The sequence below is a fragment of the Mesoplodon densirostris genome, chromosome X, assembly GCF_025265405.1.
Source record: "Mesoplodon densirostris isolate mMesDen1 chromosome X, mMesDen1 primary haplotype, whole genome shotgun sequence".
In the NCBI taxonomy this organism is placed as follows: Eukaryota; Metazoa; Chordata; class Mammalia; order Artiodactyla; family Ziphiidae; genus Mesoplodon; species Mesoplodon densirostris.
In genome coordinates this window covers 111671596-111697180 of record NC_082681.1, presented here as the reverse complement: position 1 = coordinate 111697180, position 25585 = coordinate 111671596, and the positions used below count along the sequence as shown (strand labels likewise).

The 25585-nt window shown below is 36.1% G+C and overlaps 1 protein-coding gene across 1 annotated transcript in view; it reads left to right on the top strand.

The window, feature by feature from the left end:
- IL1RAPL1 (interleukin 1 receptor accessory protein like 1) overlaps positions 1-25585 on the top strand; it is a 628876-nt gene that overhangs the window by 245726 nt on the left and 357565 nt on the right. The window lies entirely within an intron of this gene.

Genomic DNA, 25585 nt, shown 5'->3' with positions numbered 1-25585 from the left:
CATTGCGGAGCACAGGTTCCGGACGCGCAGGCTCAGCAGCCATGGCTCACGGGCCCAGCCACTCCACGGCATGTGGGATCCTCCCAGACCGGGGCATGAACCCGTGTCCCCTGCATCGGCAGGCGGATTCCCAACCACTGCGCCACCAGGGAAGCCCTCTACATATATTTTACATATATTAACTTCCTTGGTTCCTGTGAAAACCCCACTAAATAGATACTATTATTAACCTTAGTTCTCAGATGAGCAAACATCCTTAGATGACAAGGTTAATCTCTAACTTTTCACAAGTAGGGGGAAGAGAAGATTGAGAATATATTAAAAATAGCTAATGCATAAAAATCTGCAAAGGTAAAGGGCAGTAATTTTGCTTAGCTCTGTCCAGATCTTCTCAGGTCCCTTTTGGATATTTTTGTTGTCTACCCTTTTCCCAATTTCTGTGCTTTCATGCTCATCAACCAGTTCTTTTTGGAGGATTGTCCTCAAGCTACTGGAGCCCATCTCCCTCCCGACTCCCAGGTGGAAGAGCTTAAAGCCTGGAAATTTCCCATGAAGTTTTAGAAGTTTCCCTACTGATAAAATCCGTTTGCTTTCCCCACTCCCTCACTGGTTTTCCCTGAAAGTGTTTATTTTTTTTAACAAATCATTTATACACAAATCCTCATCTCAGGGTTGGCTTCTTTTCATGGAGACATGCTGAGGAAGGAGAATTTTGATGACATTTAAGTAGAACTTGTTATGTGAGGAAGAAAAGTTAAAGTTATCATCTCAAGCTAAAAAAAATGAGAACAAAAGAAAATTCTCTTAAGCCAGCAGGAATTTATATTAGAAATAAATGGATTGTCATGATTTGAAAATGTTAAAATGGGCTATTTACCCAGAAAAATCTGTGTACTTGCTTTCTGTGAAGACTTTAAATGTATATAACCATTTTTTTCTGGGTTGGTTTAGATATACTGCAATCCTTCTGGAGCAAAATGACTAACTCAGTATCTTCCCAGAGCCTCTTTCGCTCTGAAAATTATATAAGAGCACAACATTATCATTAACCTAAGCAGTCAAACCTTTTTGATTATGCATTGTGCTAAGGGCTTTACAATGGTAGTTAAATAGATTCAGTCCCCACCTTTTAGGAACTTAAGAGAGCAAACTTTGAAAAAGAAATAAAAGAAATCTACTATTTATAGTATACTGCAAAGAAGCATTAAAATAAATGAGAATGAAGGTCACTTCAAGGAAACATTAATGGATTACAAACATCAGTATTTCAGAAAAGGAATATTTAGAAGTGATATCCACATTGATTTTACAAATGAGATATAGACAATAAAAATATATTTATGGCATGTGTACTCCAAATTGATCCATTTTTCAGAGAAAGTAGAAAATTAAAGAACATAATGAGAAAAACAGTTTATCATTATGTAATATTAAGGGAAAAGAAAGAAACAAATGCGTCAGAAAATGTGAAGATATGATGGATATATGTGAGGAAATTTGTTTTAAACTTTTTTTTATTGGAGTATAATTGCTTTACAATGGTGTGTTAGATTCTGCTTTATAACAAAGTGAATCAGTTATACGTATACATATATTTGAAGAAATTTTTAATAAACCCATGAAGAAAGAAAAATTTTAGTGGTCAGGATAGGATATTAAAAAAAATTTTGCAAGATAAATTCCCATTGCATCATTGGGGAACCAAATAATACTTCCTTGTAGAGGGCGGCAAGTCAGGATCTAATATCAAAAATTATTTATTAAAGAAATGAATACTTTTTCTTCTTGAATCTCAAAACATATTTGTCCCTGAGCAATTTTGAAACAAATTTCCTTCTGAGTTTCTTAGAATGATAAAGAAAATAGTTCTCACGTATGAAAATGACTGAATTTTAAAATATTTGTGTATATATATTTGATTTAAGAGGTTGGGAAAAGATTTGAGTGGATAAGTAGTAGTTAGGGGAAAGCAGAGGAGATAAATAATACCAACCCTTTACATAATTTTATTATATAAGTAATTTCATGCACATTGTAAAATCGGCATTTGTAGTACATTTATATATTTCCTAAAACTGTTACTACTTTCCCTCAATCAGATAGATAATGAAGTTGTTTTTAGTTCTTGTAAATAGACTAGAAATGTGGGCAGAGATGAAAAAACAAATCCAAATATGTTGTCTTCAAACTTCACCTGTGTGAATATTGAATAAAGACACATTTTCAGATGTGCAAAAAACAGAATTTGCTTCAATCTTTCTTAAAATATTATTCAGGGATGTTATCCATCAGAACTAGAGAGTAAACCAAAAAAGAGGAAAGCAGTGAAGAGACATTCCTTGATTATAGCTATTTGGAAGTCTCTACCAAGGAGCTATCTGTCCCAAGTTAAAAAGGAGGGAGGACTTCAGAAGAGAAGTTTCTGGGGAGTAATTTTATTTTATACTTTATAATTTGGAACAATGTAAGGAAGCAATAGATGCCAAAGTTAAAAGAATAATAGAAAGGTAACCAATCATAAAGAAGATCTTAGCAGCCCCTTTTATGGGAATAGGAGGACTATTAGATGATAAAGTCCAAGCAATCAAGATCAAACCAAAACCAAAAACTCAGGAATATTAAATATGTGGTAAAAGAACTGAAGAACTTTCAATACAAATAAATGTAGAATTGGAAATAAAAATAGAATCATTTGTAGAATAGAATGTAAATATTATAAACTTGGAAAAGTGAATTAATATAAAATTGAAACGAGGGACAAGAAGCTTATTTTCTTGTTTTTCCTACAGGAAAGTCAGTCTGGCTTAAAACTGAAATAATTATTTTAAAATATTATAATTGTACTGAAGCTGACCTCTTAATGTAGATTCATGTTCACTTTTTAAAAAATTCTAAAGCACCTAGAGGGATCATTAACAAACTAATAATTATTTTACTTCTGATTATTTCTTCATTTATGTGCAAATAAAATTGCATTAATTATATGTCATTCAAAACATGACCGTGTTTAACATAATCCCATTTAATAAAATGATATCTATCTATATTTATCTCTATACATGTATTAGAGAGATAGCTGGGATAATCATTACCTGATGTTTATTATTGCTATTTCTTATCTATAGTTTTTAATATAGTTTGTTTTTTTAATAGTGAAAATATATTATTTTGTAAATTAACAAATCATTCCAAGAAAAAGTCAATTAGTAAAATAATGTAAAAATCAATACAGCTGTAGGAGTGACGTCAGCACCCCAGTGGTGTGAGAACTCCCTTTGTCCCTCCCCTTCAATCTACAACTACTATGACATCCATAACTGAACAAAGATTCCTTTGCCCAGCACACCAGGATGCAGAGAGATCCACACACTTGTGCACCTGAAGATGGGTGGATTGGAACACATAGAGGAAGCAGAACTGGGGAACAGTGGCAGCGATGCCTGCGATCCTGGCTCCCCAGCTGCAGCAGCTGAGACTGCAAGCCCAGAGAACTCAGTAGCAAAAGTGGAGGCAGCACACACAACTCTGACTTCTTGGTTGGAGTGGCACCCACGGCCACAGGGAACTGGGCAGCAGTGACAATGAGGGTCCCACAACCCCCGTCCCTCCAGCTTCAGTTGCATCTGCAACTCTGGTCCCCCAACCTGCAGTGGCAGAGCACCCATGAACCCGACGACACCTGCTACCCCAGCTCCTCCTGCTTCTTCCTGTTGCAGCAGCAGTGCCCGCAACTCAGATGAACTCAGACATGGCAGAGGCACCTGCCATCCCAGTGCCCCTGGTGGTGACACCAGCAAGAGCAGCAATACCAGCAGCAGCAAGGCATTGGATACCCAGGGGGCACAAGCATCAATGACGAGGGCACATCAACACCTCTGGCAGAGGTGGTAGAGGGTAGAAGTGGCCTGTTCTCAAATATAGTCCAAGGCATCAAGTAAAAGAAACCAAAATCGTGTGCTGTAGTGCCAACTGAAAAACAAAATAAAGGCCTCTAGTTACCAATCTCTTGGACAGTTAGAATCAAAGTAAACAGAGCTTTACCTAAATAAGAAAGGTGTTTGCTGCTTCAAATGTGCCGGCAGGGGAACAACTCATCAAGCACCATGAAAAACTATGTTAATGCAGTATCACAAAAATAAAATGACAGTTCTCCAGAAACCAAACTTACAAATGTCTTAAAATCATGGAAGACTGTGACCTAACTGATAGAGAATTCAAGATAGCTGTCACGAAGAAACTCAGCAAACTACAAGAAAACTCAGAAAGGCAGTTCAATGAGCTCAGTGTCAAAATTAATGAACAGATGGAATACTTTACCAAAGAGATTGAAACTCTCAAAAATAACCAAACAGAAATTCTGGAGCAGTAGAATTCAATAAATGAGATGAAGAATGCATTAGAAAGCATTGGAAATAGAGCAGACCATATGGAAAAGAGAATTAGCTTAAAGTTAGATTTCTAGAAATTTTCAGGTTGAAGAGGAGAGCGAACTAAGATTTTTTAAAAAAATGAATAAACTTCACAAGAGCTATTAAACTCCATTAGAAAAGTGAACATAAGGATAATGGGTATCCTAGGAGGAGAAGAGAGGGAGAAGGGAACAGAAAGAAATATTAACTTAAGGAAATAATAGCTGAGAACTTCCCAAACCCGGGAAATGAACTGGATATACTACAAGTCCATAAAGGTAATAGAACGCCTAATTATCTCAATGCAAAAAGACTTTCTCCAAGACACATTATATTAAAATTCTCAAACATCAATGGTAAAGGCAGCCAGGGGAAAAAAGACAGTATCTTACAAAAGTACCTCATTAGGCTATCAGCAGATTTCCCAGCAGAAACTCTACAGATCAGAAAGTGAGGGAATGGAAAACAATATTCCATGCAAGTGGAAATCCAAAGAAACCTGGAGTAGCAATTCTCATATCAGTCAAAATAGACTTTAAAACAAAGACTATTACAACAGACAAAGAAGGACACTACATAATGATCAAGGGATCAATCCAAGAAGAAGATATAACAATAGTAAATGTTTATGCACCCAACACAGGACAACCTCAATACATAAGACAAATGCTAACAGCCATAAAAGGGGAAATAGGCAGTAACACAATCATAGTAGGGAACTTTAACACCCCACTTTCACCAATGGACAGATCATCCAAAATGAAAATTAATAAGGAAACACAAGCTTTAAATGACACAATAGACCAGAGAGATTTAATTGATATTTACAGGACATTCCAACCAAAAACTGCAGATTACACTTTCTTCTCAAGTGCACACAGAACATTCTCCAGGATAGATCACATCTTGGGGGACAAATCAAGCCTCAGTAAATTTAAGAAAATTGAAATCATATCAAGCATCTTTTCTAACCACAATGCTATGAGATTAGAAATCAATTACAGGGAAAAAACCGTAAAAAACACAAACACATGGAGGCTAAACAATACGTTACTAAATAACCAAGAGATCACTGAAGAAAGCAAAGAGGAAATCAAAAAATACCCATAACATCCACTGTGTCCTACTAGCATCACAGGGACACCTCCACTCCAGTTAGATTATCACTCTTGTGCACTCATTTACATTCAGATAAATTCATATTATTTCTCCATTGGTTCCTGTCCTAGGAATGCCATTTCTTCTCACCCTTTTCTATCCAGCCGTACTTCAGAATGTATATAGTACATGAAGAACTTTCTTGTTCTCAAAATCCCTATGGAGAGTAACATGCAGCTCAGTACTTAATCAGCCTCTAATTGTTTCCTACAAGCTAGTTTTACCTCCACAACTGAATTGTAAATTCCCTAAGTGCAGTAACATCCCCAAATCTTCTTTATCTAGCACTACCATAAACAGTGCTCAGCATATTTGTTACCTGTTTAACAAATAGTTGTTTATGATTATTTGATAATTAAGATTTAGGCTAGTGGTGCGGACCTGCTTTCAGGTAAAAATAAACACAAAGACAAATAAAACAAAACTTCACATCTGTTATGCAACATTTCTAGTCTCCTCTCCTGGCTCCTCTGAATTACTTTAACACTTTTGATTTGAATGACTCAAACTAGAACATACTTAGAAGGAAACCCAGTTGTTGTGAATATCTATTAGAATGACTCAGGGTAGATAAATAAAGAAATAATAAGTCAGAGGAAAGACTGGAAGCCAAGATTCAGAGTTCATGTTTCCAAGTATAGGTCAGTGTATCTCCTTTGATCCAGATAAGTCAGCCAGTTGGTCAGTGGGTCCTATTTGTTTGCCTATAGTAACGTGCATTTCTGTTTTTTAACACTTCTCCCATTACTGTAAGTACCTTTGCATATATTCCTCTTTTCTGGGCCTGTGGGCCCATTTTGTAGCCCGGCAACGGTCTTCTCTTCACCATACTATTATCAAGGCTGAACAAAAGGCCTAACACTTAGTAGGTGTTTAAAATATGTGTTGGAAGAATGAATGTATGGATGGATGGATAGATGAGAGATGAAATTATTTACTGGGTCATAAAAGAAGATATCCCTTCTTATGAAAATAAGTGGCCTTTTTTGTTGCATTGTTTGATGCTCTAAGATGTTAAGAAAGCAAAAAGGACATATTAGAGACTAAACCTAATCAAGGCTCTCTCCCCATACAAACACACAAATTAGAACACGTGACCTTATAACATGGAATGTGAGTAGCTACCTTAATCATTTCAGGGTGGCATTTAATATCTCTTTTAAGCAAAAGGTGTCTTTGTGAATAAGATTCAATAGTCATTTAGCCTTCTGTTTCTCAATGTTCTCATCTCTAAAATGGACATAGTAATTGTTTTTTTTTTTACCTATTTCATAGTTGGATTAAAATTTATACCTTGCCATATGACCATTTAGACCACAGCCCTTGCACACCTTTCTGTGGATACTGACATAAGGTAGAGAGGTCAGGGAAAGGAAATTTATACTGACATAGTGGAGTGACAGCAATGGGACAATAAGGGGAAGATTATGTGAAAAATTCATGCCAGGGAATAGGGGCAAGATTCTATAAAACTTAGAGCAAATCTCAAAGGGGAGGAAAGTGATGAAATGATTAATATTAGGATTCAAAATCCACACTAAAAACAGATTTTAAAAATTGATTCTTTGCTTACATGTCACATATATGGTTATACAGTAGTAACATTTGAAAGAATTTTGAGTCTTATGGTCACATAGATAAGTCACATTTTTACCTAAATATCTCCTACAGTAAGTGTTCAGGGACTTGGCTAATTTTATACTTTTTAACTTGTCACCCAGGCCTTTGTTTCCTCTCTCCAGACATGCAGAAGGATTCTAAAATATATTTATGCCAAACATTTCTCTTTCATGGGAATTTGGTTTAAACCAGCTCTGTTGCTATGGTACCTAGTTTTCAGTTAATGGAAAAATACAGAATAGAAATAATACTGGATTTGTAGTGTGTGTATATATATATATACATATATATATGTGTGTGTGTGTGTATATATATATATATATATATATATATATATATACACACACACACACATATATATATACACCCAGTTGCATATTGGTTTACTCGCATCGATTGAATATGCAAATGGTCAGAAGTTGCCCAGTACAGTAAAAAAAAAAAAAAGTTCCTAACCTATTTAGAATTCACATAATAATACATACTAGTACTTATATCTTTCAAATATGTGTGTGTGTATGTGTGTGTGTGTGTGTAGAAGAGGCGGCATGATATAATAGCGTTTGGAGGTAAAGAAACCTGAGATTGAATCCAGTTTAGCCAGCTAAGAGCAAGTTAACCTTGAATAAGTTACTTATTGCTCTGGATCTGTTTTCCCATCTGAAGTGGGTATTAATAATAATATTACTTATTTTTAATTTTTAATTTTAATAAAATTAAAACAGTGCCTTAATTGTGTAAAACAGTGACTGGCACTGAGCAGGTTTGCATAGGCCTACTAGTTTTTTCAAATGTGGAGGTAACATATATATATTTAGTCCGTTATATATATTGGACTAAATTGTTTTCCCTCTCTTCCAAAACTACATGTTGAAGCCCTAGTAACCAGTACCTCAGAATGTGACTGTATTTGGAGATAGGTCCTTTAAAGAGGTAATTAAGTTAAAATGAGACCATTAGTGTGGGCTCTAAGCCAATCTGACTTCTATCCTTACAAGAAGAGGAGATTAAAACACATAAAGAGATATCAGGGGCTCTCATATAGAGGGAAGTCCATGCAAAAACACAAGGAGAAGGCAACCCACTGCAGGCCAAGGAGAGAGGCCTCAGAAGAAACCAAACCTGCTGACACCTTGATCTAATGCTTCTCGCCTCCAGAACTGTCTGTGGTACAGATGGTCTCTGACTTAAAATGGTTTGACTTGGAATTTTTCAACTTCAGGATGGTGCAAAAGCGATACACATTCAGTAGAAACTGTACTTTGAATTTGGAATTGTGATCTTTTCCCGGGCTAACGATATGCAGTATGATCCCCTGCTATGAAGTTGGGCAGCAGCAGCGAGCACGGCTCTCAGTCAGCTATGCAATCACCAGGGTAAACAACCTGATAAACTTCCAAACATTCTCTACTGATAACAACCATTCTGGTTTTCACTTTTAGTACAGTACACGATAAATTCCATGAGATATTCAACACTGTGTTATAAAATAGGCTTTGTGTTAGATGATTTTGCCCAAGTGTAGGCTAATGTAAGTGTTCTGAGCACTTTGAAGGCAGGCTAGGCTCAGCTATAAGTTCAGTAGACTTGGTGTATTAGATTCATTTGTGACTTATTGTATTTTCAGTTTATGAAGGGTTTTTCAGGACCTAAGCCCATCGTAAGTCAGAGGAAAACCTGTACTTTATTTGGCAGCCCTAACAAATTAATACTATCTATCTATCTATCTATCTATCTAAAACAGGTACACAAATGGTCATAATAATATAAAAATGATAGTAACATGCTGTGTTTTCCTGAGTCTTTTTCTCTTCATTCACTGCCTAAAGTATATAGATTTTTAGTTATTATTTACTTTTTATTGTCTAATACTTATCTAGAATAAAGAGCACAAATCTTAAATGCATATACTGATGAATTTGTACGCATGTACACATCCATATATTTATCACCTAGGTCAAGACTTAGAACATTTCCAGTTCCCTAGAGATCTCAGTCATGTTCCTCCAAATCCCCATCCACTCCTCCCTGTCAAAGTAACCACGTGTAACTTCTAGTGTTGCATGTATTTTGAACTTCATATAAATGGAATCACACGTTACTTTTTTGAGTCTGGTTTCTTTCACATAACATCATATGTGTGAAATCCATCCATGTTTCTGTATGTTAAATAGTTCATTTTTTTCTGTTTCTTAGTAGTATTCCATTGTATGAATATCATTGTATGAATATCTCCAGCTTATCTATTTTAGTGTTGAGCATTTGGGTAGTTTCTAGTTTTTCATAATTATAAATAAATTTGCTATGAACATTCTTGTAGCTGTTTTTGGTGGACATAAGCACTCATTTCTCTTGGATAAGAAGTACATAACAATTCTATGAAATGTCTCCATTTTAATGTTAGTCACACTATAAAGTCAGTATTTTTCTACCTTTTATTGCCTTTATTCTCCCCTCTAGAAATTTCTAATGTTTTCTGAAGCAGGGATGACTTTGCCCCCTAGGGAATATTTGGCGATGTCTGGAGATATTTTTGGTTATCACAACTGAGGGGATGCTCCTGACATCTAGTGGGTAGGGGCCAGGATTGCCATAACAGCCTGTAACACACAGTATAAGCCCCGACAACGAATTATCCTGCCCCAAATGTCAGTAGTGCTGCTGTTGAGAAACCCTGTATCTAGATCAATAGGATTTCTTTTTTATTTTTACCTGGTAGGTATCAACACCAGCTTTTATTGCTTGACCAACCAGCATATTCCTTCCACTGTATTTTGTTAGGACTCCTAAAGGGAAGTTGTAACTGGCAAGAGTATCTTCTTCCCCGTTATATTTGGTGTGTTAACTCTCAACACCTATATGACCTGACTCAAATGAGCTCAGGCATCAAAAGAGCTTGACTTTGTCAATAAACATTTCTAGAAAAGGGAAATAACAGGTCTCCCCTTTAAGCTTATAGTACTGCATTCTGTGCAAGAAAAAAATGTCATATGTCTATCTATGCAAATGCCACCCATTGCCTCTATTTAGGACCAACTAAGATATCCATGCCATTGATGCTTATTCTGTTTCAAAATTTGTACAGAATATTCTCGAAATCCCTCCTGTCATTTTTCCCAATCTCTGAAACTGTGATCAGTCCATTCCGACAACCGCATGTCACTCATTGTTTTCTCAGGCAACCTCCTCTAACCTTCAAAGTAACTGAAGGTATATTATATTCACTTTAGTTATCACAAATACTTAAAAAAAGAAAATGAACATGTTATTTCCATTTCCATGTATCTGAGCTTTCTCTTCTCCCATATTCCTGTCAGTCCTTGCTTCTGGAAACTGAGCTTAAGGGCAATACCTTAACTAACACTTTTTGCTGATTTTATATTAAACATCCATCTAGCTACAGGACCAACAGAGGTGATTACTTGCCTCCCCAAATAGGCATGGAGTTTCCACCTCATATGATTGCCTTCATTTATTTCAGTGACATTGAAATGGAGGAATGGTGTTCGTTGGCTTTCGGCTTTAAACACACGATATGCAGTGTTTTTGGCTGACATCTCAGTAGTGCCTGACACTAAAAAACTGAAAAGTTATCAGTTTCCCTCTTCACTTTCAAAAATTGAAAAACCACTGATAACTAAGAGTATTAAATGTGAATATAACCCATTTTAATAATATATAACTGCCTCTTAAATTAAAAAATTATTACAAATAATTCTGTCTGTGCACCTCTAACACGTCAAGAAATTTTTGCGGGTGAGGGCTTTTGTAACTTAAACTTTAGCTCTATGGTTCCTTAATTTTAAAACTCATAGTTATTGATATTTGGTGCCTTGGCTCTGTGATGCCCACAGTCATACTATGTTTCAAGGTGTCTCATAAAAAGAAAGACCATCTATCTTTAAGATGTACTAATGACCTCATTGGCAATCAGTGACATAAAAGGAGAATAATTAATTTTTCAAATGATCCTCAATGAAAGGAGTGCTTTTCATGATTCTAGAATCATGGAAAAACTATGGGGGAAAATTATATCTGCACTTGAACTCTTGGGAAATATTTTCTTTAAGCTATTAACCATTATTGTAGAGAAATTACTACTTTGGCTTATTTTTAAAATATTTGTTTTTTCCTTTCATCTTCAGCAAAATTAACTAAGTATTAACTATGATATGTCCTTGGAAAGAAAAGAAAAGGGTTCTGTGGTTGTGATGGTAAATTTCATGTGTCATCTTGACTGGGCTAAGGGATGCACAGATAGCTGGTAAAACATTAATTCTGAGTGTGTCTGTGAGGGTATTTCTGGAACAGATTAGCATTTGAGTCTGTGGACTGAGGAAAGAAGATCTGCCCTCACTGCTGTAGCTGAGCATCATCCAATCTACTGAGGCTCTGAATAGAACAAAGGCAGTGCCTGAGCTGAGACCATCATCTTCTCTTGCCCTTGAACATCAGTGCTTCTGGTTCTCAGGCTTTTAGACTCAGACCAGGACTTACACCATCAAACCCTGATTTTCAGCTCTTTGGGTTCAGATCTACACCTTTGGCTTCCCAGTTTTCAGGCCTTTGGACTTATAGTGAATTACCACCACCAGATTTCCTGGTTGTCCAGCTTGTGGACAACAGATTTTAGGACTTCTAGGCCTCTAAAACTCTCCTCTTTTATGTATCTGTATATATCCTTTCGATTCTGTCCCTGGAGATTCCTGACTACTACAGTGTTGCAACAAATTAATTAAATACTGCATACCATTTTCCTCCACCCTGACTAGGCCTTAGTCTAACCATGTGGATTTGAATATTAAAAGCTTTAAGAGTCATTTTAATCTGTTTTTCTTTCCCCTTCCTAACTTCCTTCCTTCCTTCCTTCCTTCCTTCCTTCTTTCTTATCATGATAAGAACATTTAACATAAGATTTACCCTCCTAACAAAATTTTAAGTGCACAATATTGTTAACTATAAAAGCACTGTTGTATAACAGATCTCTAGAACTTATTCATCTTGTATAACTGAAACTTTATTACCAATGAACAGCAACTCCTCATTTCCCCCTCCCCCCAGTTCCTGACAACCACCATTTTACTATCTGTTTCTATGAGTTTGACTATTTTAGGTACCTCATATAAGTGGAATCATGCAGTATTTGTCCTGTGACTGGCTTAATTTGCTTACATGATGTCCTCCAGGTTCATCCATTTGTCACACAGATGTATAAACCCAAGGAACAGAATAGAGGGTCCAGAGATAAACCCATGCTCATTTGGTCACCTGATCTTTGACAGGAGTTCCAAGAATACACAATGGGAACAGGATAGTTTTTACAACAAAAGTGCTGGGAAACTTGGATATCCACATGCAAAGAATGAAATCAGACCCTTTTACTATACACAAAAATCAACTCAAAAAAGATTAAAGGGGCTTCCCTGGTGGCGCAGTGGTTGAGAGTCCGCCTGCCGATGCAGGGGACGCGGGTTCGTGCCCCGGTCCGGGAGGATCCCACATTCCGCGGAGCGGCTAGCCCGTGAGCCATGGCCGCTGAGCCTGTGCGTCCGGAGCCTGTGCTCCGCAACGGGAGAGGCCACAACAGTGAGAGGCCCGCGTACCGCAAAAAAAAAAGATTAAAGATTTAATGTAAGATCTGAAACTGTAAAACTCCTAGAAAAAAGCATAAGGAAAAACCTTCATGACATTGGTCTTGGCAGTGTTTTCTTGGATATGCCACCAAAAGGACAAGCAACAAAAGCAAAAATAGACAGATGGGACTACATCAAACTAAAAAGCTTCTGCATGGCAAAGGAAGCAATCAACAGAATGAAAAAGCAATGAATATTTGCAAAACATATATCTGACAAGGGTTTAATATCCAATATATTAGGAACTCATACAGCTCAATAGCAATAATAATAATAATAATAATAATAATAACCTGATTAAAAATAAGCAAAGGACCTGAATACACATTTCTCCAAAGAAGGCATACAAATGGCCAACAGGTATCTGAAAATATCACTAATCATTAGGGAAATGCAAATCAAAACCACAATGAGATCTCACTTCCCAACTTTTAGGATGGCTATTATTAGAAAAACAAAAGATAAGTTTTGGTGAGGATGTGGAGAAATTGGAACATATGTACACTGTTGGCAGGTAAAATAGTGCAGCCACTATGGAAAATAGTATGGAGGGCCCTTAAAAAAATTAAGCATGCATTATTTCTTAAATGTATAGGACTATAGGATACTTTTTTCATCTAACATCTAGTAATATCTTATGAACTAAATGTTCTATGGAAAACACTTTGAAAAATGACTATGTGAAATCAGAGTATCCAGTAATATTTCTCATTCTAGTCTAAATCTAAAAGTAATATTCAAAAGCCAGTCCTTTTATTGAATAGAGTAAAAGACTTTAGACTTTCATAGTACCAGAAAAGATCCCCTAGTAAACCTTCCTTTTGAATCTATGGTTTTTAATTATCTAACTGATGAATCAAAACAGATTCTCCAACATTATCTTCTCTGTGTTAAGACCACCCCTTATGTTGCTACCTTAAAGACAATTTGCATTTCAATAATGAACATAAAAATGAATCAGTTCCTTAAATAAGAGTCTGAATATAAGACAAAGCAAGCATAATGTGAAACCATAATAATCATTGTTTTGAATTATGGTCAGTAATTTGGGTAGAGAACATTTTTTTTCAACTTTAGAAAGAAGGTGTGCCAGAAAATTTATCCTTAAACACAGGAGAATCAAGGTCAGTTCCATAGTCACAGTCGTGTGTGACATTCTTCTGAATAAGATTTCAAAATAAATGCTGCAAAATGTTCTAAAAAATAGAAAATTATCATTAATCATATTCATGCTCATTTCCTTGTCTATTTTCCAACAAAGATTTTTTTTCCACTTTCACCTTTTACAATCGTTGGCTATACAAGTGATACACTTGTTCCATTTCAAGTCAAGTGACAGGGTTAGTTCATTACTGTTGCAGCTCTGGCAAATGAGATCTGAAATGAAACACCTGTCCTTCAGCCCTAACTTGTTCTTGGCTTATGCAAATGAAGAGAGCAGGTAAGCATTTTACATGTTTTACTTCTCATATGATGCTGTGGGTTTTATGCTGACAAGGGACATTTTAATGTGTGTGAAACTAGTTTTCATAATCTGGTTTGGGTTTAGCTTTTTTCTTATTGGACAGGTGGTGACTGCTGTCTTTTTATCTGGAGAGCAGATGGAAGTTACCCAGGTTTAAACCTGCACATAAAAACCAGGTTAAGCCCCATACACAAAAATAAACTCCAAATGGATTAAAGACCTAAATGTCGGGCCAGACACCATAAAACTCTTAGAGGAAAACATAGGCAGAAGACTCTATGACATAGATCACAGCAAGATCCTTTTTGACCCACCTCCTAGAGAAATGGAAATAAAAACAAAAGTAAACAAATGGGACCTAATGAAACGTCAAAGCTTTTGCACAGCAAAGGAAACCATAAACAAGATGAAAAGACAACCTTCAGAATGGGAGAAAATATTTGCAAACGAAGCAACTGACAAAGGATTAATCTCCAAAATAGACAAGCAGCTCATGCAGCTCAATATTAAAAAAACAAACAACCCAATCCAAAAATGGGCAGAAGACCTAAATAGACATTTCTCCAAAGAAGATATACAGATTGCCAACAAACACATGAAAGGATGCTCAACATCACTAATCATTAGAGAAATGCAAATCAAAACTACAATGAGGTATCACCTCACACTGGTCAGAATGGCCATCATCAAAAAATGTACAAACAATAAATGCTGGAGAGGGTGTGGAGAAAAGGGAACCCTCCTGTACTGTTGGTGGGAATGTAAATTGATACAGCCACTATGGAGAACAGTATGGAGGTTTCTTAAAAAACTAAAAATAGAACTACCATACGACCCAGCAATCCCACTTCTGGGCATATACCCTGAGAAAACCATAATTCAAAAAGAATCATGTACCACAGTGTTCACTGCAGCACTATTTACAATAGCCAGGACATGGAAGCAACCTAAGTGTCCATCATCTGATGAATGGATAAAGAAGATGTGGCACATATATACAATGGAATATTACTCAACCATAAAAAGAAACAAAAGTGAGTTATTTGTAGTGAGATGGATGGACCTAGAGTCTGTCATACAGAGTGAAGTAAGTCAAAAAGAGAAAAACAAATGCCATATGCTAATACATATATATGGAATCTAAAAAAAAATGGTTCTGAAGAACCTAGGGGCAGGACAGGTATAAAGATGCAGACGTAGAGAATGGACTTGAGGACACAGGGAGGGGGAAGGGTAAGCTGGGGTGAAGGGAGAGTAGCATCAACATATATACACTACCAAATGTGAAATAGTTAGCTAGTGGGAAGCAGCCACATAGCACAGGGAGATCAGCTCGGTGCTTTGCAATCACTTAGAGGGGTGGGATAAGGAGGGTGGGAGTGAGATGCAAGAGGGAGGGGAAATAGGGATATACGTATGCATATAGCTGATTCACTTTGTTATACAGCAGAAACTAGCACGACACTGTAAAGCAATTATACTCCAAAAAAGATGTTAAAAAAAAAAAGAAAAAATGAAACAGGTTAGATTTAAGTTTAGATGTCTGGATGACTTAAAGCAATAGATTAGAAATATATCTATTAAATTTACCCATATCTTAACATTTGGTTTATGCATTATGACTGTCCCAATATGCTGTGCCAATGTGAATATTTTCATAACTAATATAAATTATTTAAAAATAGAAAATGCAAAACAAAAGCTCTTATATGAAATATAGTTATCAGCATGAAGTGTTTACTCATTTAGTACCTGACTATTGTAAATGTATTAATTTTAATGATTGCATTTTCTCCATTAAAGTTCTCAATAATAATCTCCTGGATATAAAATAAATCTACTCATGTTATTTTAAAGAAAAGAAAAGAAAATTCCTTGGGATAAATTGTGTAACTGAACTTTTGTGATAATTTATTTCAATAGGGATAGAAAAGATTATTACTATGCAGATATGGTGGCAATGGAAGTCCAATGAGAAATAAAGCCTGTGGACATTGATTGCAGTAAACTGGTTGCCCTCATTCTTCAAGGGGTTTCCAAAATGTTATTACAAAGTTCTTATTTTCAATAAATCACATCATAGGGAAAACTTCTTTAAAATGAATAGACTATTATAGACATGGAAATCATCTATTGGAATTCTTGGCAACAAAGTGAAACCGGTAAGTTATTTATTTGTAGGTTTTTCTATGCATATATTGTATAGAAAAATGGGAATATCCTTTTTGATTAGAAAAGTTTTAACAGTGGGAAAGCAGTTTTCCTGTAACAGTGGAAAACTCATTTTTGTTATGCATGTGTCCTAGGTAGAAATAATGCTTTTTAGGGAATTTAAAATATATTTGGATGAAGATGCTTTAAATTTTTAATATTGTTTTTATCTTTTAACTTTTGCCATGATGATTGTGTAAGGTAAACAACATTACAACTCTGTTGTTCAGCTAAGGAAAAGTCTTTAAAATATTCAAGCCTACTGATTTTTAATCATTATATCCAGAATCATATGTTATATGGTCATGCCTTCTGGGAAACACCAAGCCTCTAGATATTTCTCTTGCTTTAAAGACATTTCACACAAGCTTTTATTTTTTTTTGCGGTACGCGGGCTTCTCACTGCTGTGGCCTCTCCCGTTGCGGAGCACAGGCTCCAGACACGCAGGCCCAGCGGCCATGGCTCACGGGCCCAGCTGCTCCGCGGCATGTGGGATCTTCCCGGACTGGGCCACGAACCTGCGTCCCCTGCATTGGCAGGCAGACTCTCAACCACTGTGCCACAAGGGAAGCCCTTCACACAAGCTTTTTTAGGTAATATATTTCAGTGTCTAAAAATTCTCACTATTAACAATTAATTTGATGTATAAAATTCTTCTCAACATACGAAGTTATTATTTTACCACTTCTTTTAATGTAATACATTTTAGTGCATAAAAAAGATCTCTAATTTAATGTTTAAAAATTTCCTCAATCCAAGTATGGTATATGTATTCCAGATCTCTGCCCTATTAAAAATGAAAAGCAGGGCCTCCCTGGTGGCGCAGTGGTTGAGAGTCCGCCTGCCGATGCAGGGGATACGGGTTCGTGCCCCGGTCTGGGAGGATCCCATATGCCGCGGAGCGGCTGGGCCCGTGAGCCATGGCCGCTGGGCCTGCGCATCCGGAGCCTGTGCTCCGCAACGGGAGAGGCCGCAACAGTGAGAGGCCCGCATACCGCAAAAAGAAAAAAAAAAATGAAAAGCATATTCTCAATATTTTTACTTATAAGCACAAAGCTTTATTTTAAAAATTCATAACTTTCTACTTCTCTAGACTTTCTTTTCTCTTAACTAAATAATACTATTAAAAGTTCTCTGTCATGGCAGTGTAGAATTGGTGGAAGTGGGTCTATAATGAGTGAAAGCCGTCTCAACAATCCAGGCAGAAGATGATGATCATTTAGATTTGGATGTTAGAAAAGGAGACAAACAGAAGTGGGCAGATTTGAGATTCATTTGTCAAATGCTGATGGATTGGATATGAAAGGTGAATAAGAAATTGTTATAAAAAACACCTCTCCAAAAATATAGATTACAATTAAAAAGTGTTTTTTCCTGAATGTCAAATGATCTCTTGAGAAAGTGATTATTGTATAATAGAATCTCAATAAATATAATTTTATAAATTAATCCATGAAAGGGATCTTTAAGAAGTGCTGTAAATGTCTGTTAATCCCTGGACATATTGATTTCACCAGTCTCGTTTTGTTCCTGTCATTTCACATTTGCTTTAATTTATTTTTCCAGAGACACACATTTGTTTATTTGTATCTGGGTATGTATATTCTGGTGATGATTACACTAAATGAGACATCTGTGAATACCTGTGGTTTACATGGTTTCACTCATTTTTTAAAATTAAATTAACTTTTTACATGGTAAATACAAATAACATAAAATTTACTAGTTTAACCATTTTTAGGTGTGCAGTTTTTTGGCATTAAGTACATTCACATGGTTATGCAACAGTTTCACTCATTTTATTAAGTAGAATAATGTTTGCTTTCCTGACCAGTATTTATTGATTTGTTGTTATGACTCTCTTTTCACTCACATTCAATAGTCCTTTTAGAAAATGCTCTTAATATGTACTTATTGTATAATTAAATTCTTTAGCAAACTATTTTAAACTTAAAATTCTAGTGTACTAAGTTCTTTCGATTTTTTTAAAATTCTTTTTGCTCTTTGCATTCACTTTGGGAAGTTTCTCTTGACAAAGAGTCAATTGACTTCTTTGGTTGTGTCAAGTCTCCCAATGAGTCTATCAAAGGCATTCGTCATTTCTGTTACAGTGGTTTTGATTTCTACCATTTCCTTTTAATTCTTTTTTGGAGTTTCCATCTCTCTGCTTATATTATTCATCTATTATTGAATGTTGTGTACTTTTTCCATTAGAGCCCTTAACATATTAATCATAGTTATTTTGTATCCCCTATCTAGTACTTTCAACATCTGTGTCATATCTGAGTTTGGTTCTGATGTTTGTTTTGTTTCTTCAGACTGTTATATCTTGTCTTTTGGCATGCCTTACAGTTTTTACTGAAAGCCATACGTTTGGTATTGGGTCATAAGAATTGAAGTAAATAGTCCTTCAGTGTGAGGATTTATGTTAATATGGCTAGGAGTTGGACTGCATCTAATGTTTGCTATAGCTGTAGGTGCGAAAGGCTTCAGTCTAGGCAGTTTCCTTCTTTCTTCCCTAAGAACTCCTCAGAGTCTGCTTGTATCAGTTCTTTCAGCTCTAATCCACTGTTAATATAGTGGAGCCCTGTTGATTTTGTGGTAAAGTGTGGAGGAGGGAAAGCATTCTATAATCTTAGATTTAAGCTGTCTTTAGTGGGCCTGTGTCCCTGGGCTGTGACATTTACAAGTGTTTCTTAGCTTTTTTAAATCTCCCTTCTTAGGTGAGACAGGAAGGCTGGAGGAGGGAGGAGGAAGGAGAGGGGCTGGAGGTGGGAAAATGCCCTTCTTCTGGTGAGATAAGGCCCGGATGATGTGTACTTTCCTGGAGAGTAAGCCTTTGTCATGGAGAACACTCTGGGCTGATTTCACAGTCTTTACTCTTCCATCCCCCCTGCCATAACCACAAGGGGATCTATCTGGGCTCTTCACTGTGAGACCAGGTGGGCTGGGGTTCTTAGAGGTAAAACCCAGTAAACTTGTGGAGGCCCCCAAGAATTTGTGTCTCTCCTGCTAGTCCATATTCAGCCTCCAGCAGTTCATCAAAATTACCATTTGATACAACCATTTAAGTGTTACTGCTCCAGCAGCTTTTTCAGGTGAACAGTTCTCAGCTGTGACTCTCTGGGTTTGCCTATCTCTCCAGATTTAATGGTGGAAGTTTGCTTTATGACCTCAATTCTTGACAGGTCTAAGAAAAATCACTGACTTTCAGTTTGTTCAGCTTTTTTCTTGTAAAGATGGGAGTGATAACTTCTAAGCCCTTTACATGTTGGAGCTCTTGGGTGACCTTTTAAGCTACTAACTAGTCGAGTGGGATTTAGTAAAACTAAAAAAAATCATCAAACAATGGAACCTGGACCATAAATCTGGCCATCCAATTCAGAGTAGAGAAGAAAATGTCAATTTATCCAAGTGGCACCCTCTGTTACCAAAACAAATACATCACTTACACTTGTAAATTTTGGGGTGAAAGAGTTCAAAATTATAATACATGATGTACATACAAATGAAGGGTCTTCAATTTGAGTGAGATCAGTGGTCTGGTCCCTCAACATTCTTCATATGATGTCAATTCTGCCACCTGTTTAGCTAATTTCTACAGTGGCTGAATTTGGTCTCAGTCAAGGGAAACTTAGCCTTCTAGCCCTTCATTAGAAAGATTACCTCAGACTTACTGCTAGCCAGTGCTTCAACAACCCATTGGAGAGAATATACTGTAATATATACCACAGTATATTCAATATATCCTCTCAGGTTATATGTTTATTCACCCACTCCTTTTACAATTTTAACTTCTACCCTAAGATTTGTATAAGTCTCCTGAAGGCCACAGTTTTTAGCCTTAGATTAGCTTTGTCTCTCTAATACGCACGTGATGCATAATGGTGTGTGCACCTTGGGCTTCCTTCAAAGGCTACCTCAAAAATCAATTATGTAAATTATAATTCTGCATTTACTATAAAATTGTGGTCACTGAGAGCAGACCATTTGTATTCTCATGTACACAAACACTCATGCACATTCCTTGTTTAACTGGTCACTAACTCTGTCCATTGTTTTCCAGTGTTTTTTTCTCTCCTCTCAAATAATTGTTTTTAATGCTTTCTAAGACACCAGTTGAAATAACCCTTTGCTACAGATATTGGGAAGTCCAGGTGGCCTTGAAAGTCTACCCAGAGGTCCCCCCTCTGGCAGTGAGACTGAGAAACCCCCTTAACTGAGCCTGCCAGACCACCTGTTACACTTGGATAATTCAGAAACAGCTTTTCCCATTAATTCATGCCAGGCATGAACCTAATCCTAAGTGAGGCATGTTATAAAACATTTGGATTAGAAATAATGCCATTATAACCATATGCCTGCGTTTTAAAATGTACTTTCAGACTACGTTGTAGCATCATTCCACAATTTTCACCACAGTATATATTTGACCTGTAGTGCTTTATGAACAGCTCTAAATGAGGGGGGAGGCTGTGCGGGAATCACTTTCTAAGTAGTTAAATACTCTGTATAAGTTTGAAGCACCCTGAACTTAAGGCTTCTGACATTCCACTGGTACACCATTTCAAGGCAGAGAATTGCCTTCCTTCAGCCCAAATTTTGAAAAAATGAGCAGGACAGTTTTTCAGGTTTTGCATCCATCCTTGCACATGCCCAGTGACAATCTTGTCACACTCTCCTGAAGTCTTGAAAAGGTGGCTAGCCATCTCTTCTGTCATAGCTCAAATGTTTCCAAACTTCCGTACAGTCCTTATAACCCTGTAACTTACCTGGGTGCATGCCTGTCTTTTTCAGTGCCTTCAATAACGTGAGAAGGTATTGAGATCTACTTTATAATGAGTTATTTCTGCATTCCTCAGAGCCCTAGTGCCAAGCCTGGCACATAATTGGTATTTGATGGGGTCATTCAATAAGTAATTGAACAATTGAATGACCCATATGTGTGTCACATTTCAGCTTTCCTTAAGAAAACTATTTAAGAAGGGCGAAGAGTGTATGTGTGTGTGGGGGGGTGACGGGGAGGGAGTAACTTGGCCATGCTGACATCTGTAGGAGTATGTTCTATATAAACAAGGTAGATAAGTCCTGTGTCTGCCTCCCTTCCATCAAGAACCTTGCTTTTCTAGAAGGGAGTAGTAGAGCCCACTCTGTATTGATTTCCATGATTTGTTCACCTTCTGTCTTAGTCATGGCCTCTCCTCCCCGGCACTAGGACATTATCTTCCATTTTCATTATGAGCAGTAATATGGGACAGACTGAAAGGCATAGCTGATTTCCTCTTTATCTCTAGCGGTGACTGTTGACAAACAACAACAACAAAACAAACAAGAGTTACACATTTAAGTATGTTAATTGCATCTAGTGAACTCTTAAGAATCATATTTTAATATCAAAGCTGAATGTATGTTGTGCTTTGAGTCCATGGTGTGGGAACTACTTGATGAAAGGTATACTAGGTTTAAAAAAAGGGCTGGCTTAATTTGAAAAGTGGCTTAATTTTAAAAATATGTATTTTTACAACTCAGTGTCCCTTAGATTACTGGTTTTCAATTCAGTTTGTGCATCAGCATTGCTTGAGGAGCTTTTAATTAATGTAGATAGATACTTAAGCCCAGCCCCTGATTTGAATTCATTTGGTCTGAAGAAAGCTTAGGCCTTTTTTTTTTAATGGCGTTCTTGATACAGGGTTGAATACCACTGAACGAAGGTTACCAAGAAATTCATAATTATTCCAAGGGAAACAATTTGTCATCTTTTCAGCCCTTTATTTTAAATACATAGACAGTAACTTTCCCCCAGGTGGCAAATACTCAATGAAAAATCCAAAGGAGATGTGTTTTGTGTTCGGGGGAACTTTGGGATACAAACCAAGTTGGTGGCAAATAGGTTGCTGGCTCTTTGATTTTTTAGATATTTGGAAAGATGTTTCTTTTGTAAGGAAGCTAACCAAATGACAACCAGTGAGTGGTGTGAAGAAAGCAAGGGAGCTTTCAGCTTTAATAGCATGGTTTACAATGCAGCTGCTTTTGGGGAAGAGAGTTACATTTCCTTAAATCCCAAGGAGAAAGGTTGCTGTGAGTTCTTTTTTCTGAAAGAAGGGTTTGATTAAAGAAAGTCATAGATTATTTGTGGATGCCAGGCTCTTGAGAAAATAATGGAGGCCATTCTGGCAGGGAAGAGAGATGCAAAAAGGATGGGCATTTGGGGATGATTAGAGAGTCCCTCATTTGAAGCAGAAAGTGTTAAACTTGGAAAGAAGGGCAAAATAAAACCATGATCACGGTGAATTGATGACGTATTGCCAAGAATTAGGTCATTATTAACACATAAACATTTAATAGGATGCAAATTTGGATCATAAAAGACCAAAAGGTAAGTTTCAAGAAAGTAGAGTTATTACTCATACATGAATATTTATGTTTCCATGTTGTCAGAGACTGTTCATACTTGTTCATATTGCTAATTTGAGTATTAGAGGGTTAAAGTGCTTACTCCTTATGGATATTATTTCCCTCCCAGGATTCTTTCTATCACCAAACCTCCCAAAGTTTGTTATGCTCTATGAATCTCACTTTTGTAGTTATGGCAATCAGAAAAGCAGATGGAAAGGCATTCCTTATTGGGAGTGGCATAGACAAAGTAATTGATACTGTTGGAAAGATAGAACATGACAGACAGAACATGACCACCCCATCAATTACAGTGCACCATATGGTGGGTGAAATGGTGTGCCAGTCAGGATGTGCTAGATTATCATGCAGAAGTAAGTAACCTTATTTATTAAAATATTACTCTTATTTGAATTCTTGTAAAACTTGAGAAACATGACCTCATGATAAACATTTTTTGAAATGTAGAACTATATATAAATCCATAAAAGAGATATAAAGATGAAGTACAACAGATACAGATAGATAATAAATTATTATATTATTATTTGATATTCTCACGTATAGTTTTATATCTTACAAATATGCTTTCTAAATAAGAACCTACATAGACCTTTATATTTGGGTCTTTCCAATTCTTTCAATTCTAAATAAGTTAATTTTGGTCCCACTGGAATTTCAATAACAGAGATAAATTAAAGCTGTTATTCAGAGATGTTTTTTTAAAATTCGGTGTTAATAAAGGGTTCCTCAGAGATGTTATACCTAGTTTTCCAAAAATAATACCTTTCTTCTTAGTAATATACAAGTCAGATTTTAGGCAGCAGCTGTTAAGAAGTTTAGGGCACTCATTTCCATTTTTTCAGATTGTAAAGTTCTAGTGCTGGTCAATGCAATTAGGATATTCATCACACAACATTATTTTTTATAATATAACTTAAATAGAGATTATCATTAAATGCTGACTTCTGAGACTTCCTCTTAAATTAAACTTTTTTTTTGAGATCTCTGAGCAGGAAGAGGTAGAACTTTAGCTCCAAGCTCTTGGCTATTTGTTTATTTTCATCACTTTGCACAAAAGTCTCAGATCCGAACTGGCTACTTTATTTACAGTCATTATCAACTTACTTGCCTATAGTGCTGACATTGTTGATGGATTCAAAGCAGTGAAACTGACAATTCTGTATCTAATATTAAAGTCTTAGGAGCAATAAAGGGAGTTCCAAAGGGAGGCTGAAATTGAACACTCATATACCTCAATTGTTGTAAATCATTATATATTTTTTTGTTTTGTCTTTTACCTTGGAGAAGAGTTTCTTTACTGCCATGGACAATTATACTTACTCAATATGTAGAAAGGTCATGACTTCCTTTAAATATTTGGCTTTCCTTTAAAAACTTATCTTATTAGGAGTCTATTTTAAACTGATGTGAGCTAATTTATTTAAACTGTGAGAAAGAGATGTTATATCTTTTGGTCACAGCGGGAAAATCAGTGTCCTAGAACTTACTGATGGCACCTTCAAAGGTGACTCAGCTGACCAGAAAGTGTTGATTTCCACTTTGTGATTTTAAGAGTAAATGATATAAACAATCTAACCCTACATGTAAAACAACTAGAGAAAGAAGAACAAAGGAAACTCAAAGTCAGTAGAAGGAAAGAAAGCATAAAGATCAAAGCATAAATAAATGAAATAGAAACAAAGAAAACAATAGCAAAGATCAATAAAACTGAAAGCTGGTTTGTTGAGAAGATAAAGAAAATTGATAAACCCTTAGCCAGACTCATCAAGAAAAAAAGGGAGAGGATGCAAATCAATAAAATTAGAAATGCAAAAGAGAAATCACAACTGACACTGCAGAAATACAAAGGATTATATGAGAAAGAAGAATTGAAAGCAGAAAGTGAAAAACATATGTAGTCCATATATTTTCCTGTTGATAGCTTCAATCAAATAAGTAGTAGTTAAATGCCTTTAAGAATCAGATACACCACAGAGGTAGCTTTAGATGACATGTTGCTTTGTAGTTGATTATATAGTTTGGATAGGACCTTGAGAAGCATATCTTGGCCATCACATTGGAAAGTCTTTCCACAAGATGATGCTCCTAATGTCTTTTGTTTTTAATTTTTTTCTTGCTCCTAATCTCTTTTGTTTTTAAATTTTTTCAGTGCTTTAAAAGTTGAAGAAAATATATAACTAATACATGTTTGAGAACGCAGATAGCTCATTTCAGGTACTTTTGATTGGTTTATTTTATTGCTGATGATTATCATTTATTTCCTCAAAGACATCAAGAGATGATACTGCATTTGAGGGGTACATGAGGGCCTATCAGCTCTGCTCCCAGATTTAATACACAGTGAAAAATTGTACCCATGGATTCTTATACTAACCCAGATTTGCATTGTATCAGATTACTGTTATTTTAATATTCCAACTACCTGATTTATAATTCTGTTCTACATGTTTTATTTCTCTATAATACTTGGCCTGAAAAAAAATGAGAACATATTTTCTGCTAAACAAATTTTTCCACTTGGATGTAGTTTTAAAGATGTGTTACATTTATACAAAGTTTTGAGATGAGAGCCTTTCAGGTTAAATTCCTCCTTTCAAATTTTGTCTTTTATGGTCACTCCTGCATCTTGACACCCTCTGAAATAATGACCACAGTAAACAGACTCAGAATT